This window comes from Giraffa tippelskirchi, chromosome 4 (assembly GCF_054371585.1).
Source record: "Giraffa tippelskirchi isolate mGirTip1 chromosome 4, T2T-mGirTip1v1.2.pri, whole genome shotgun sequence".
In the NCBI taxonomy this organism is placed as follows: domain Eukaryota; kingdom Metazoa; phylum Chordata; class Mammalia; order Artiodactyla; family Giraffidae; genus Giraffa; species Giraffa tippelskirchi.
The window spans coordinates 171,945,038-171,960,265 of NC_137278.1; the positions used below are offsets into that span (position 1 = coordinate 171,945,038).

At 47.0% G+C, this 15,228-nt stretch overlaps 1 protein-coding gene across 5 annotated transcripts in view; it reads left to right on the forward strand.

The window, feature by feature from the left end:
- NCF4 (neutrophil cytosolic factor 4) overlaps positions 1 to 15,228 on the forward strand; it is a 103,415-nt gene that overhangs the window by 62,086 nt on the left and 26,101 nt on the right. The window lies entirely within an intron of this gene.

Here is a 15,228-nt window from a genome sequence, read left to right on the forward strand (position 1 = left end):
TTGGGAGTTGCTCTAAGACCTGTGGTCCATTTCTTTGCAAGTCCCCAGTGGTGAAGGTAGTCTGATTATTAAGCTACCACCTCAGCCCCAGACCCACACTTTTCTACATTCCACCTCTGTGGTGCTGGAGCTGAGATTTTGCAAACCCATTTCTGTGCTGTCAGCTGGCTCTTGTAGGGCTCTGCCACTAGCGGGTGCAGAGGGAGGCTTCAGGCTTGTGGGGGAAGGAGGGCCTTGGGTTTTCCCTCCTCCTTGCCTTTCCCCTGAGCATCACCCAGCCTCGTGTCTGAACCCTAGCAATGGCCCTTCATCTTCGTGGCACTTGTTACCATCTCCAGTTTTTCCCAGCTCCCAAAACCAGCCTTATTGCATTCCTTCAGATTCCAGAGCCAGCTGGGTAGTATCCCCTCTTCAGTAGTCCAGATCTCAGCTCTCCAGGGTCCCTCATCTGAAATGCTAGGTTCTCAGACCTGTTGAAACAATTCCCTCTAGTAAATTCTATCTGTTAAAATAACTTGTGTGCTTTCTCATTTTTGGCTGGACCCTGGTTGAGGGCTCCAGTCATAGGTATACATTTTTTTGTTTGTTTTGGTGGTGCAGGCTCTTTCTTGTGGTGTGCAGGCTTTTCTAGTTGTGGGGTGCAGGCTTAGTTGCCCCATGAAATGTGTGATCTTAGTTCCCTGACCAAGGATTGAACCTGCGTTCTCTGCATTGGCAGGCAGATTCTTTACCACTGGACCACCAAGGAAGTCCCTGTAATGTACAAGGTAGATTTAATTTGGGGAAGCAACTATTCTTTAGACCCCAGTCTTGGGGGAAAAACGAAGAAGAAGGAAGAGGAGGAGGAAGAGGATCAGGCTGTCTTTTTTGCATTTTTGTCCATTTTGCATCAGAAGTAACTCTTGACCATGAAGAAATGAGATACATCTTCTCATATGACTTACTGAGCTATCTCCTTCCTCCTGGTTTTCTACCTTTACAACCCTGACAGGAAGGGTGTGAACACAAGGAGATGAAGGTGGGGCACGGAAAGTCCAGTTTCCTTGTGGGCAATGAATAGCGCCTTCCCTGGGGTCTGGATCTGTCATCGCCTTCACTGTGTCCTAAGGGGTTGGGAAGCAGGTGCTATGATCCTTTGAATGTTCCAACCCAACGAGGCCCACAAACTCCTTCCTACATTTATCCTTGGAATTCAGGCAGAGTCAGTCTGAAACTGTCAAAAGACCTCATTAAACCCTAAGGGAGGGCAGCTGAGAAGTAAACACAAAGAGGACATGAATTTAGGCATGTCTTGCTCAGCTCATCACCTGGTGTTTGGAACCTGCTTGCAGCCTGTCACTCAAGAGAATCCACAGAAAGCTTGCTTTTCTTGGGCCCCTCACTAACTACCCTGGTAACTCAGAGGGTAAAGAATTCCACCCACAATGCAGGAGACATGGATTTGATCCCTGGGTCAGGGAAGATTACCTGGAGAAGGAAATGGAACCCACTCCAGTACTCTTGCCTGGAAAATGACATGGACGGAGGAACCTGGTGGGCTACAGTCCATGGGGTTGCAAAAAATTGACACAACTAAGTGACTTACACACAACAAACACTGCAGCTTGTCACTCAAGAGAATCCAGAGAAAGTTTGCTTTACTTGGTCGCTCACTAACTAGCCCTTGGCCTACTTCCCTGGGCCCAGTGCCATTTGCCATCCCCCTCCCTGGTGTGTTGATCCCAAGCAAGGGCTCTTGTGTCCAAGATGCGAAAACCAAACACTATCAGTGGATGTTTGCAGCAAAGGAAGGGTTTATTTCAGGCCTCCAAGCAAGGGAGTAGGAGACAAATCTCAGATCCACTTCAACTTGGTTTTTGAGCTGCGGGTGTTTTTAAAGGAGAAGAACAAAGAAACTGGGATGAATAATCTTCTTGTGACATTTCTTAATCTTAGTTTTGGGTATCAAGGTGTCTTCAGGTTACGATTCTCTGGCCAGGTGGTCCATGGCTTGGAGACCTGTTAGCCCATCTTGCCTGGACAAACAACCTGAGTTTGTATGTTAATAATGAGACCTACAAACAACAATTTTATACCTCAAAGACAACTTCATCAACAACAGCAATTTTAGTCATTGATCATCTTCATAATTCAAAAGCAGTTTGAATTATCTGACTCTGATTGATTAGTTTTCAGTTAGCATAAGATTGAGGTCAGAGGGAATAAGAAAGGGTTTGGAGAGAAAGAGTAACCATGAACTTGAAAAAGGAACTTGGTTTTAGAGGGGACAGTTCTAGGTGATGGGGGTGCTGATAATAGTGAGTTAATTCATGTATTAACTCAACCACCCCATGAGACGCTATTCTTAGCCCCATTCTATAGATGACAAAACTGAGTCACATTGAGGTTACTTAACTATCTAAAGTCACTCAGCTGAATGGTAGCATGCTAAGATTTGAACCCAATCCATCTGGATCCATAACCCCTTCTAAGGATGTCACCCTACAGGGGCCCCACCTCACTAGCATACTGCCATTGATAGAAAATTCCTTATATTGACCTGGCATTTCCTTCTAACCCTATACCTGCAATTTCCTTTTAAAGACACACAGAATGAATCTATATTTCTTCAAAGCCAGCATGAGTCTCTTTCTGAGTTTTCTCCCCTTCTCATACTGCTGGAGTTCATACTGCCTCCTAGCAGTATGATCTTGAACCAGTTACCCACTCTTTGCCTCAGTTTCCTCATCTGTAAAATGGGAACATTGGAATAGCTATCTTATTGGGTACTTTACACATAGAGCCCCTGGAGCAGTGCTGAACAGAGTAAGCCCTTGATGTAAATAGACTGTTTTTATTGTTCTTCAGCCTCAACATTCCCACTTAAAATGGGGATGGTATTTAATCTTGATCCGTACTGTGTGGCTATATGGAGTCAGCCAGGGATTTTGTGATCCTGCCTTCTGTCTGTCTGCCTCTTCAGACCCTCCCTTGGATGTACAGTCAGCCCCCTATCTGATCTTCCAGCTTTGGTCTTGTCCTGCTCCCACCCATCTTCCCCTTGGCTTTCTTGATGCTCCAGTAAAACGTAAACCCCATTCAGGCCCGCTCCTGCTCAGATCCCTCCCCAGCTGTTCCTGGACTTCCAGATACAGTTCAGTCTCCTTCGTTTGACTTTTAAAGCCCTCCTTGGTCTGTCCCCTGCTGACCTCTCCATCTCACCTCTCCTCTCTCTGCCCTCCTGTTCCATTTTCAGCCAAATGACCCAGCTCCCAGGTCTCTGAGCCTCATTTGACTTTGAGCTGCTCCTGCATCCTGCCTGATCCCCCAGGGCCCAGAGCAGGGCCTGGTGCACAGCAGAGGCTCTCCGTTTAGAGAGGCGCCCATGGGCTAACACAGAGCGAATGGTCTAAGCTAGTGTGACATTCGTGTCAGTTAATGTCATTATTTTTTGGGGGGTCCCATTCAAGATCTGTCATCACAATTGTCTGGTCCACAGCAGTGTCTTGGAGGCTGCCTGATGGTCAGGCATTAACTCTTTAGTCTCTGGATTATGAAGAGGCTCCAGAGGTCCATGGGGAGAGTTGGGGGGTGGGGGTGGCGGTGCACAGGCACCAAACTGATATAGAAGTGCCAAAGAATTGATGTTTTTGAACTGTGGTGCTGGAGAAGACTCTTGAGAGTCTCTTAGACAGCAAGGAGATCCAACCAGTCAATCCTAAAGGAAATCAGTCCAGAGTATTATTTGGAAGGACTGATGATGAAGCTCTAATAATTTGACCACCTGGTGCGAAGAACCAAGTCATTGGAAAAGACCTTGATGCTGGGAAAGATTGAGGGCAGGAGAAGGGGATGACAGAGGATGAGACGATTGGATGACATGAGTCAATATCCATGACTCAATGGACATGAGTTTGAGCCAACTCCAGAAGATAGTGAAGGTCAGGAAAGCCTGGTGTGCTGCAGTCCATGGGGTCGCAAGGAGTCGGACATGGCTGAGCAAGTGAACAACAAAAGAAGCGTATCAATATTTTGATGATGGCACAGCTGTGCCTGCTTCTCTGGAAAGCTCCTCCCCGCTCCCTGGCGCCTGCTCCCTCCGCTCTCCCCAGCTCCCAGCCCTGTTGCTCTGTGGACACCTCCAGCCTCTTACTGTCTGGAGACTTTTATTTTGAAGACTGTATGGCACTGGGGTGACCCATTTTTTTCTTCCCCAGAGTTTGTCCGCAGGGCTTGGAAATCCTCCCTCACCACATGGCACTGTGGACACCCATCTGGCCTGGTTTCTTTAGCCTACAAGTCCCTCAGCCCTGAGGTCACACACCCAGGACGGGGGCCAGGGAGCTCCTAGCCGGCTCCCTTCCCCCTTCCCCAGCACACACTACACAGACAGCAGAGGGGCATGCACGCTCATGACTCACCACCTGAGACCTCCATCCAAATAGGTCTGCAAGCTGGATTAGCCTTTGAGACACAGTTTAGTCACCTTATTTAAGAATGAAGGATGCGAATTGAGATGTCCTTGATTGATGGGAGCCTGTGACCTTGGACCAGGTACTTGGCCTCTCCAGGCCTCTGGGTCCCCTTGGGCCAGGGCAAATGTGTCTCTCAAAGGAAAATCCCCTCCCATGGGTCTGTTGCTTCATGGTCTCCATGGTGCCAGGTGCTTATTGGCTCCAAGTTGGGTCCATCGGAAAACCATCTTTGAATTTGTGAGAGTTAGAAATGTCTGCAAGAGAATCATCAGGAGATGGTTGAAGTCAGCCCTTTGTGGATGGGGAATTGCCCCTGGAGAACGTGGAGTATGTCACTCTGGTGGTGGTAGTGGTTTTGTCGCTCAGTCGTGTCTGACTCTTGTGACCCCATGGACTGTAGCCCGCCAGGCTCCTCTGTCCATGGAATTTTCCAGGCAAGAATACTGGAGTGGGTTGCCGTTTCCTTCTCCAGGGGATGTTCCTGACCCAGGGATAGAACCTATGTCTCCCAGATTCTTTACTACTGAGCCACCAGGGAAGCCAGAGTGTCAATCTGGGGAGTCTCAGTTGCCTTGTATAAAATGGGGGCTGTTGCAGCCTGCAGTGCTGAAGGAGCCAGGTAAAGCACCTGGCCAACTCATGGCCCCTGCACCTGTGTTCTTCATCAGAGAGTGCTCTGAGCCCCAGGTCGGGTGATGGAGAAGCCACAGGCACTCTGAAATGAGAAGTATGGAACTCCAGTCCCAGCTCAGTTTGGTGACTGGGGGCAGTTCATCCCGCTCTGCAAGCTGGAGTTTCCTCATCTATGAAATGAAAGGAATACTGTAAAGGAAAGAAAAAAATATATGTATCTCAACTTTTTATAAAGTGGCTGTTATGCTTCATTCCTAGAGGAGTTAGTAGCAGGTGACCTCTTAGTTTAGGGAAATACTTCGATTAATTTTTGTGTTGTTGTTAGAAAGAAGTCCCCCGGGCATAGTCTGTGTGAAAGATGCTTATACACACAAAAAACAATAAACCATTTTGTAGAAAAAAAGTTAGCAGCATTGGATTCTCCTCCCTCCTGAGCACAAGCTGTCATTATAGAGAAAAAATATAAACAGTATAATCCCACAAGGACAAAGGGACTAGAAAGGGGGCATCAAGAGTCGAGAGATTGCAACACACTTTAGAAGAGAGATTTGTTTGGAATGATGGTAACATATTTAGAAGGCAGCAGAAACAAGAGTACACAGAAGGGGACTCCAGTGAGAAGAAAGTGAGTGAGCCTCCAGAACCCCAACAAAGTCCAGGACTTAAGGGGTGCAGGTGGAAGGGATGATGGGGTGAGTTAAAAGCCAGCAGGCAAGGGCTTACCCTTGAGCCTCATGAAAGATGTTTATTCTCTGGAGACCATGAAGGGGAGATTCTTGGGGCACCAAGGCCACCAGCATGACACAGGACAGGGACAAGACCTGGGGCTGAAAATGGTATTAATTGGAAATTTGCTTTCCAAATGGTCAGAACATCCTCCTGATCCTACCACCCCCAGTCCAGCCTTGCCCACTCCTACATTCCAAGCATAGAAGGTCAGCGGCAAGGCAAGTTACTGGAAAATTTAACTACAGAAAAAGACTTATGCATGCTGTCTTTGTGAGTATTCCCAACAAGATAGTTGCCTCCCTGCCCCAACACACAAATAGACACCTGTCAGTCCACATGCCATCACCCACTCTTGCAGAGCTCTTGATCGGCCTTATCAGAGTGTTTGTCTTAAATGCTAATGAACAACCAAAGAGCATCAGACAATTGAGGAAAGCCATCCATGTGAAAAAGAGACATCAAACTAAAATGATAAAAGAAACTGAAAGAAACATTCTCCCACCAGATTGGATTCCAGAATGAATCATTGGGGAATCCCTGGCATTCCAGTGGTTAGGACTCTGCACTTTCACAGCCAAGGACTCGTATTTTATCTTTGATTGGGGAACTAAGATCCCACAAGCTGCATGGTGCTGCCAAAAAAAAAAAAAAGAATCTTTGTATCAGGATGACTCCAGTCAAGCCATAGGTACATGAGCAAAAATAAATTGCTGAACTTCACTGGTGGTCCAGTGGGTAATTCTCCATGCTTTCAAAGCAGGGGGCCAGGGTTCAATCCCTGGACAGGAAACTAAATACCATATGCCACCGTGAAGATCCCATTGTACCATGAGTAAGACCAGAGCAGTCAAATAAATACATAGCTTATTTTGTGTGCCACTGCAATTTCTGTGGTTGTCACACAGCAAAAGCTGACAGATAACAACTCATAAAACCAGAATAGGAAGCTGTGACCACTGAACAATCAGAGCACAAGAGAGAAAACTTGAAATTTAACCAAAGGTAGCCAAAATAAGAATTTCAGTAGTAGTTTTGGAAAATAAGTCACAGAAATATCTTTAGGGTATAATAGGAAGAATTGGAGATGGAACATATGAGAGGGAAAAGTAGACTTAGAAAAACAATCCAGGAGGTCTAACATTTGATTTAGAGAAATTAAAGAGAGAGAGCAGAGAAAATTATCAAAGAAATAATTAAAGAAAGTTTCCACAAACCAAAGATCGTGAGTCTCCAGATTGAGTTGGTTTATGTGGAACTAGTAAAGTGAATAAGAAATAATCCATATCACAAACATCATCATATAACCTCAGAAGACCAGTGACAAAGAGAAGGTCCCAAAAGCTTCCAAAATTAAAAAGAGTTTTAATACATTGAAAGTCCTTGTTGACTATCTATTTTATATATAGTAGTATGTTAATCCAAACCTCCTAATTTATTCCTCCCCCCTGCCTTTCCCCTTTGGTAACCATAAGTTTTTTTCCTAAGTCTGGAGTCTGTTTCTGTTTTACAAATAAGTTCATTTGTATCACTTTTTTAGATTCCACATATAGGTGATATCATATGATATTTGTCTTTCTCTGACTTCCTTCACTTAGTATAATAATCTATAGGTCCATCAAAAATAGAAATATAAGCTTTTTATTTAGAAATATAGAGACACTTAAAGGAAATGATGAAAAGGGTTTAAGTAGTTCCTTTGGGGATGAGAAAGACAGGGCAAGGGCTTCATAATTTTCTTTTTTGTTGTGAAATAAATGTCTACATCTTTTGTTCACATGGTGACAGAGGGACGAGAAGAAGTAACAGGTGCAGGCAGAGTCAGCGGGTAGGGAGGAGAGGTGGAAAAGAGGGCTCACATATGGGAGAAGATTCCTGCAGGGGGCCATGCATCTGGCCCAAGACAGAGAGCTGGCGAGGAGCCTCCTACCCCCTCTAGTCATACCCATGCCTTCCAACCTTCCCTGGAAGACTGTCACTGTGGTCTGAGGGGAATGAGGGGCAGAACCTGCCCCATATGGGACACTGCAGGGCCCAGCGGGGCTGGGGTAGGGATAGAAAGGTGTGGCTGCAGAAGAGTAGAGGAGACATTTCTCATCCTTGCAGCACCTTTCCTCAGGTGGTACATAGAGTCAGTAGAAATAGGAGTTGGTCAAGCAGAGAAGCTGTGGACACAATTGGGGACCGACCTGCAACATGAACTGGAGTTAGGCGAGGAGGGGAATGAGGCCTGAGTTGGGCTGGGTGGAGCCTGGCTTGAATGGAAGCGATCTGGGCTCGGTGTCCTGAGAGCCAGAAGGATTGGAAGGCTGAGAGTCAGATATATTTAGGGAAGGCTTCCCTGGAGCCAGTGTGGATGATAAACTGCAGGGCTGAGATGAAGGAAGACAAGTTAGGCAGCTGTTGAAATAACTCAGGCCAGACAGGAGGGAAGTCTGAATTAAGACCAGACTGGGGACTTCCCTGATGGTCCAGTGGTTAAGAATCTGCCCACCAATGCAGGGGACACAGGTTCAATCCCCGGTCTGGGAAGATTCCACATGCTGCGGGGACAACTAAGCAGGTGTGCCACAACTACAGGGCCCGTGCTTTGGAGTCCAGGAGCTGCAACTACTGAAGCCTGAATGCCCTAGAGTTCGTGCTTAAGCAAGAGAAGCCCCATGCACCACAGGTAGAGAGTAGCCTCCACTCTCTGCAACTAGAGAAAGACTGCATGCAGCAATGAAGACCCAGCACTGTCAAAAATAAATAAATTTTTAAAACTATAATAAGGTCCAGGCTGTAGGGATGGAGAGGTGGGGGAAGTTGGAGGGATCTTGGGCAGTAAAATACATTCCCAACCAACAAGATACAGCAGCTAGAGGGGGATGAGAAGGCCATGGTGACTCCCAGGTTTCTGACTTTGGTGAATTCGGAGACAGAATATGTGAGGAAGATCCACTGTGAAGAGAGAGGGAGGCCACCTTTGAGGAGCTGGGGACACCTAGATGGAATGTCCAGGAGGCACTGGGACACACAGGCCTGAAACTCTGGGGAGAGTCGGGGGAACCACCAGTATGCACGTGGTCCTGGAGGCAGGGAGTAGATGAAACCCACAACCAGAGAGAGCATGGAGGATGAGAAGGGGGCTGAGGAAGCAGATGGCAAGGAGCCTGGGATGGAGCCCCCTGACTCGTAGGAGGAGATGCCAGAGAGGTGGTGCCAGGGAACAAAGGCAACTTCATGGGCATCAGAAGAGACCAAGGCTGGAGAACAGGCGCCACGTAAGGCATGGAGTGGACGCACCAAGGGTACCACTTATCACCCTGGTAGGAGGTCCCATCAGGGATGGGAGTAGATACACCAAAGAGTAAGAGGATGGAAGGGTGGTTATGGAATTTCTCAGACCTCATGTTGCAAAGCTGTCCAGTTCCTGGGTTGCATTTCCGGGTGGTGGGGTGCTCTGGGAAGCTCTTGTATATTGTGGGCTGGGAGAGAGGAAGTGCTTCCTTTAGCACAGAAGGCGGAGCCATGAGATGGAGGAAACACATTACCTCAGTCACCAGGATCCCAGCCTGGCCCAGGGAGAGGGGAGTTCCTGGGACCAGAAGCCCAGTCCCTGTGGTCTCCTTGGGAGACCGCATCTGATTCCCACTTCTTCACATCCTCCCTCCCACCAACTCCTGTTGGTCCCGCTTTGCACATTGGACATTGGAGACTCATAGATGAGTATGACACAGTCCTTGACCTAAATGTGTTCATGGTACTAATCCTCAGCAGGAAGAGATGGAAGTCTAGAAGGCGCTCTCACAGAGACCTGCAACTCCCAGGGACTGGGAGAGAGGCTGCCCAGTCTTCAGAGAAAGTGTTTGACCAGCTTAGGTGAGGCAAAGAATTACAAGAATGAGGAAAAAAGGTAGAATCACAGCGGTGGGAGGGAAGTGGGGAGAAGGCATGGAGAGAGGCCAGGATGATCTGTAGGAAACATAAGGGAAACATGCTGTGGGTGCCCAGGCTGGAGGGAGAGCCTGGGTGAGGGAGGCTCCCCTTTTGGTGCCTTCAAGAAAGTCAAGTTCGAGGGGAAGGGGAGGGGCAAGACAGAGGTAGGGTATGAAGAGTACAAAATACTATAAAGAATCTGCTGCCAATGCTAGAGACTTGGGTTCGATCTCTGGGTCAGGAAGATCCCCTGGAGAAGGAAATGGCAACCCACTCCAGTATTCTTGCCTGGAAAAATCCCATGGACAGATGAGCCTGGCAGATAGTCCATGGGGTCGCAAAGGGTCGGACACGAGTTAGTGACTAAACAACAACAACAATATATTGTACAACACAGGGAATATAGCCCATAACTTATAATAACTATAAATGGAGGATAGCTTTTAAAAATCTTGAATCACTATGTTGTACACCTGAAACTTATATAATGTCATCAATCACTTCTACCTCAATAAAAAAAAAAGTGAAAAGAAATGGAATCATTAAAAAGAAATGTCAATTTCCAACATGACCAGGCTGTTCAAACCACCATCAGAGGAGCCCGTCCTTCCTGGGGCAGAGTTCCATTAGAGGCAGTGACACCATGGTGGCACCAAGAAACAGCAGTAGACTCCCCCAGGGAGGAGGGGGCCTTGGGTCGGGGAGGGCACGCACTTGGGCAGCTGCTCAGCCTTATATCCACCTGAGCTCTCCTCAGCTCTCACTCTGTGAACTGTTACCAGGGAGACTCTTGGCTCTTAAGTCTGGTGCAGGGATCTGCAAAGTACAGGCCGAGGGCCACGTCTGCGACCTATTTTTGTAAATAAAGTTGTATTGGAAGTCAGCCACACCCATTCCATTATTTATTGTTTATGACTGCTTTCTTGCTGTGACAGCAGAATCCAGTTGTTGTGACCGCCCGAGACCGGCGCCCTGCAAAGCTTAAAATATTTATTATCTGGCCCTTCACAAAACACGTTTGCCAACACTGCTCTAATGGTCGTAGTAGGACACAGGCTCAGCTGCTGCAACGAAGGTCAAAATCTCTGTGGCTTGAACACAACAGAGGTTTCTTTCTTTCCCATGAACAACCTGAATGTAAGCTGTGCAGTCTGGTCAGAGACCCAAGTTCCCTCACCTTTGTTCCTCAGCCATTCGTTCTCCACCGCGGGCCCCTCCAGCTAGCAGGAAGGGGAGGAGGAAGGTGGAGGACATGCCTTCTTCCTTTGAGGGTACAGCCCGGAAGTTGTGCCCATAGCTTCCCCTCCCATCCCACTGATGAGCTGTTGGTCACACCGTCACATGTAGCTGCAAGATAGATTGGGAAATGGTACCTTTTACCAGAGGGCCATGAGTCCAGTCCAACTTCTTATGGACTTCATTACCAAAGGAAGAAGAGGAAAATGGATTCTAGAGCATTCTCTAGTCAAGAACAGAGTGAAGAGGGAGAGGAATTTGCATTCCCTGAAGGGTCTTGGAATAAAATTTGTAACATGCCCAACTTGAGCAGGTGTCTGTAATATAAAATGTCTCCTTCCCCCATTTTCTTCCTCAAATATTTACTGAACCCTTGATTAGATCAGGCTCCAGCTGGGTGTTTTTGTTGTTGTTTTTTTTTTACAGATAAGGAAGCTGATGGTCAGAGTGGCTAGGTGAGTTGTCTGAGGGCCTGTCCTTTTGCTACAAGCATGAGACTCCTCCTGCCTGACCATCCTGCTTCCCTGGAGACATTCTAGCTGGGAGCTAGATTGTGGCCTGTGAGGCTGCCTGAGTATTGTGGGAAGAACAGACAAGTTATTTTAACAGTCAGAATTTAGGGGATTGGTTGAAAGGATCTCAGAAGACTGAAAAGGCAAAAGGAGACACTGAGGTAACCAGATAGTAACTGCTTCCTATAGCCGTGGGAATAGGAGGAAGAGGGTGGGGTTGTCATGACTTAGAAGCCTGGAAGAGGGAGCTGGTGGAGGGAGTGTTGGTGCCCAGCTGGGGCTGGTGTCTTAGAAGCTTGGAGAAGGGTCCTCAGGGAGCTGGGACTCAGAACTTCAGACCTCTGAGGAGGGAGTGGGGAACCTCATCCTGGGAATGCGGAAAGAACTAGAAACTAGAGTCAATGGTTACTGGGACCAACTATGGCTTCCAGGGCAGCAAGACTGCTGGGTACAGTGAAGACGTATGAAGGAGTGAATGCCTTCCTCCTCTCCCTCTCGTAGCCCCTATTGGCAGAAGCTATTGGGAATCAGCTGGCAAAGCAGAAAAGTGGTTTGGAGACCCAACCCCAGCTCCAGAAAGCTGAGCATAGAAGGGTAGATTTGTTTGTTTTGTTTTTAGGCTGTGCCCCATGCAGGATCTTGGTTCTCTGACCAGGGGTCAAACCTGTGCCCCCTGAAGTGGAAGTGTGGAGTCTTAACCTCTGGACCACCAGGGAAGTCCTCAGAAGGGTAAGTTTGGAGCTGAAAGGAGATAATAACTAACCCAGAGGCTATAGCTGCACTTAGACCCCTGGTCTTTATAGATGGAGCCCTCATCTCTGAGCCAGCGTGGACCTGGAACCTTGAACATCTGCCTCTTAATACACTGGCTGCCAGGAATGCAAAATGGTGCAACCACTTTGGAGGTTTTCTTATAAAGTTAAATATGCAAGTATTAAATGACCCAGCATCCCCCTCTTAAATATTTACCCAAGAGAAATGAAAACTCATGTCCATACAAGCACTTGTGCTTGAATGTTTGTAGTAACTTTGTTTTAGTAATCCCAGACTTGGAAACAGCTCCGATGTCCATCAACTTGTGAATAGATGCCAAATTATAGTATGTTCCTACTATAGACTGCTACTTAGTGATAAGAAGAATAATTACTGATGTACACATCAACACTGATGAATTATAGCCTGTGAAAGGAGCCAGGCACAGAAGACCGCATACTCTGCAATTAATTCCATTCATATGAAATTTGAGAAATGGCAAAGTGGAATGATGGCACACAGATCAGTGGTTGCCAGGGTCTGGGGTGGGGAAGGGAGGAGATTGATGGCAAAGGGGCATGATCCTTTGGGAGTTTTTCAGGGATAATGGAAATCTCCTGTATTGTAATGCAGTGGCTACATAATTGTCAAAACTCATTGAATTATACACTTGAACTTGGTGAGTGTTTTCTTTGTTTGGTTGTGCTGGGTCTTCACTGCAGCTCGAGGGCTCTCTAGTTGAAGCACATAGGTTTAGTTGCTGCTCGACATGTGTGATCTTAGTTCCCTGACCAGGGATCAAACCTGTGTCCCCTGCATTATAAGGCAGATTCTTAACTACTGGACCACCAGGCAAGTCCCTAAGTTGGTGAGTTTTATCATATGTAAATTATACCTCAATAAAGCCAATTCTTAAAATGCTGTTAAAATGGGGTACATAGTCTATTTACTTCTAATACCACCTCCTGGGAGCCTCCATTTGAGCAGCAGACAAAGGGATCTTTTTAAAACATTAATCAGATTACATCACTCTTTAAACACCGTCATGGATTCTCTTTCCTCTTTGAATGAAATCCAGAGGATTACTGGGGCCTACAAGTCCCTATGCCTTGCTTACTGACACCAACACTATGGGGACTGGAGCAGTAGGACAAATGGAGGCCCATGTACTGTGTGTTTAAATTCTTATGACTGCAGAGCGAGCCAACAAACTGCTAATAAGACAGTTCTGTTCTTCTGCCTTGACCAGTAGACCTGCATGGGGAGCTGGAAGGCCAGGTTCACATTTAGAATTCTTAGAGTCCTTGCAGTTCTGTGCCAGAGGTGATGGCATGGAAGGCAGACCCTAAGCCACACTTTGCCTCACCCCCTTGAGCTTTCCATCCAGGCTCCAGCCAACACTGAAGATACATGCCAGGCCCCTGGAGACATCTGTGTTTGAAATCCCCTGGAGGCTGAAGACAGCACTGGATATAGAATCAGGGAAACTGGATTCTTAACATGTATACCCTGATTTCTCCCCAACCTGTGCTTTGCTCTGAATGCATGAGTGTATATGTGGGCATGCATGCATGTGTGTGCATGTCTCCATGTGTGCATGGGTGCACCTGTTTGTGTATGTTCACTTGTGTGCAGGTGCATATGCATGCATGTGTGTGTTTGTGTGTATGCACACATGCATACATGTGTGCTTCGACAGTGGTGTGAGTTCCCTGAAGGCAACCGCTGTGCCAGACTCATCCCCGTATGCTTTCCACCTGTGCAGAAGAGATGCTAAATGCTTGTGAAGTGAATATATGAATGAATGAGCCAGTCCAGCACAGTTATTGACAGTGTGGGTTTGAAATCAGCCAGATTTAAGGTCAAAATCTTACTTCGTCACTCATCCACTAAGTCACTTTGGTTCAGTCTCCTAATCCCACAGAGTCTTGGTTTCCTTATCTCAAGAGCAGGGGAAAAATAATGACATATTATAGGGGTTGGAATGAGGATTATGTAACAATAATCAGAGCCAACATATATTGAGCTGGACTTTGAGCCAAGCACTGTAGTTAGGGCATTGAAAGTGCTAACTCATATACTCTTGCAATTTTGTGGTGGAGGGTTGGTTAAACAGTAAACTCTGAGTATCTCAGCCATTATCATATTTGTGATCAAAGGAGAGGAGATTCCGGATCCTTAAGCCTCAGGGGACTTCTTCTCATGAATCCTGCTCAGATTCTGGCTGATGAGGCCATCTGGAGATTTGGCTGTGGAGTTCAGCAAGCAGCTCTTTGCCAAGCTGCTGCTGCTGCTAAGTCGCTTCAGTCGTGTCCGGCTCTGTGCGACCCCATAGACGGCAGCCCACCAGGCTCCCACGTCCCTGGGATTCTCCAGGCAAGAACACTGGAGTGGGTTGCCATTTCCTTCTCCAATGCATGAAGGTGAAAAGTGAAAGTGAAGTCGCTCAGTCGTGTCCAACTCTTAGCGACCCCACGGACTGCAGCCTACCAGGCTCCTCCGTCCATGGGATTTGCCAGGCAAGAGCACTGGATTGGGTTGCCATTGCTAGCTCTCACTATTTGACCCTCTTGTTGGACCGGTCCTTTCGCGCGTGACTTATGATATTTCCTCCTCCAGGTGGCGCTGCAGAGTGGGAACTGGGCTTCTGGGTCGCAGCGTCCCCTGGTGGTCAATTTCCATCAATGGTTTTGATTAGGTACAGAGCAGTTTCCACAACTCAAGTGCAGTGACAGTGGATGACATATGGGGAAAAAATAGAATTTGATGTAATAAGTTTTAAGTCAGAAGAGAGTGAAGTGTGCAGGGGGAGATATACCAGGAAGGGACCAAGCCATATCAAGGAAATTATCATCAATAATAACATTAACATCAAAGATTTACTGTCCATCTTCCACGTGCCAGGCATTATACTGAGTACTTGGCATTTACCAACTTATTTAACACATCTACAGAAGGTTTTCTGAGAAGAATGGCTTTCATTTAAGCTGGGCAAA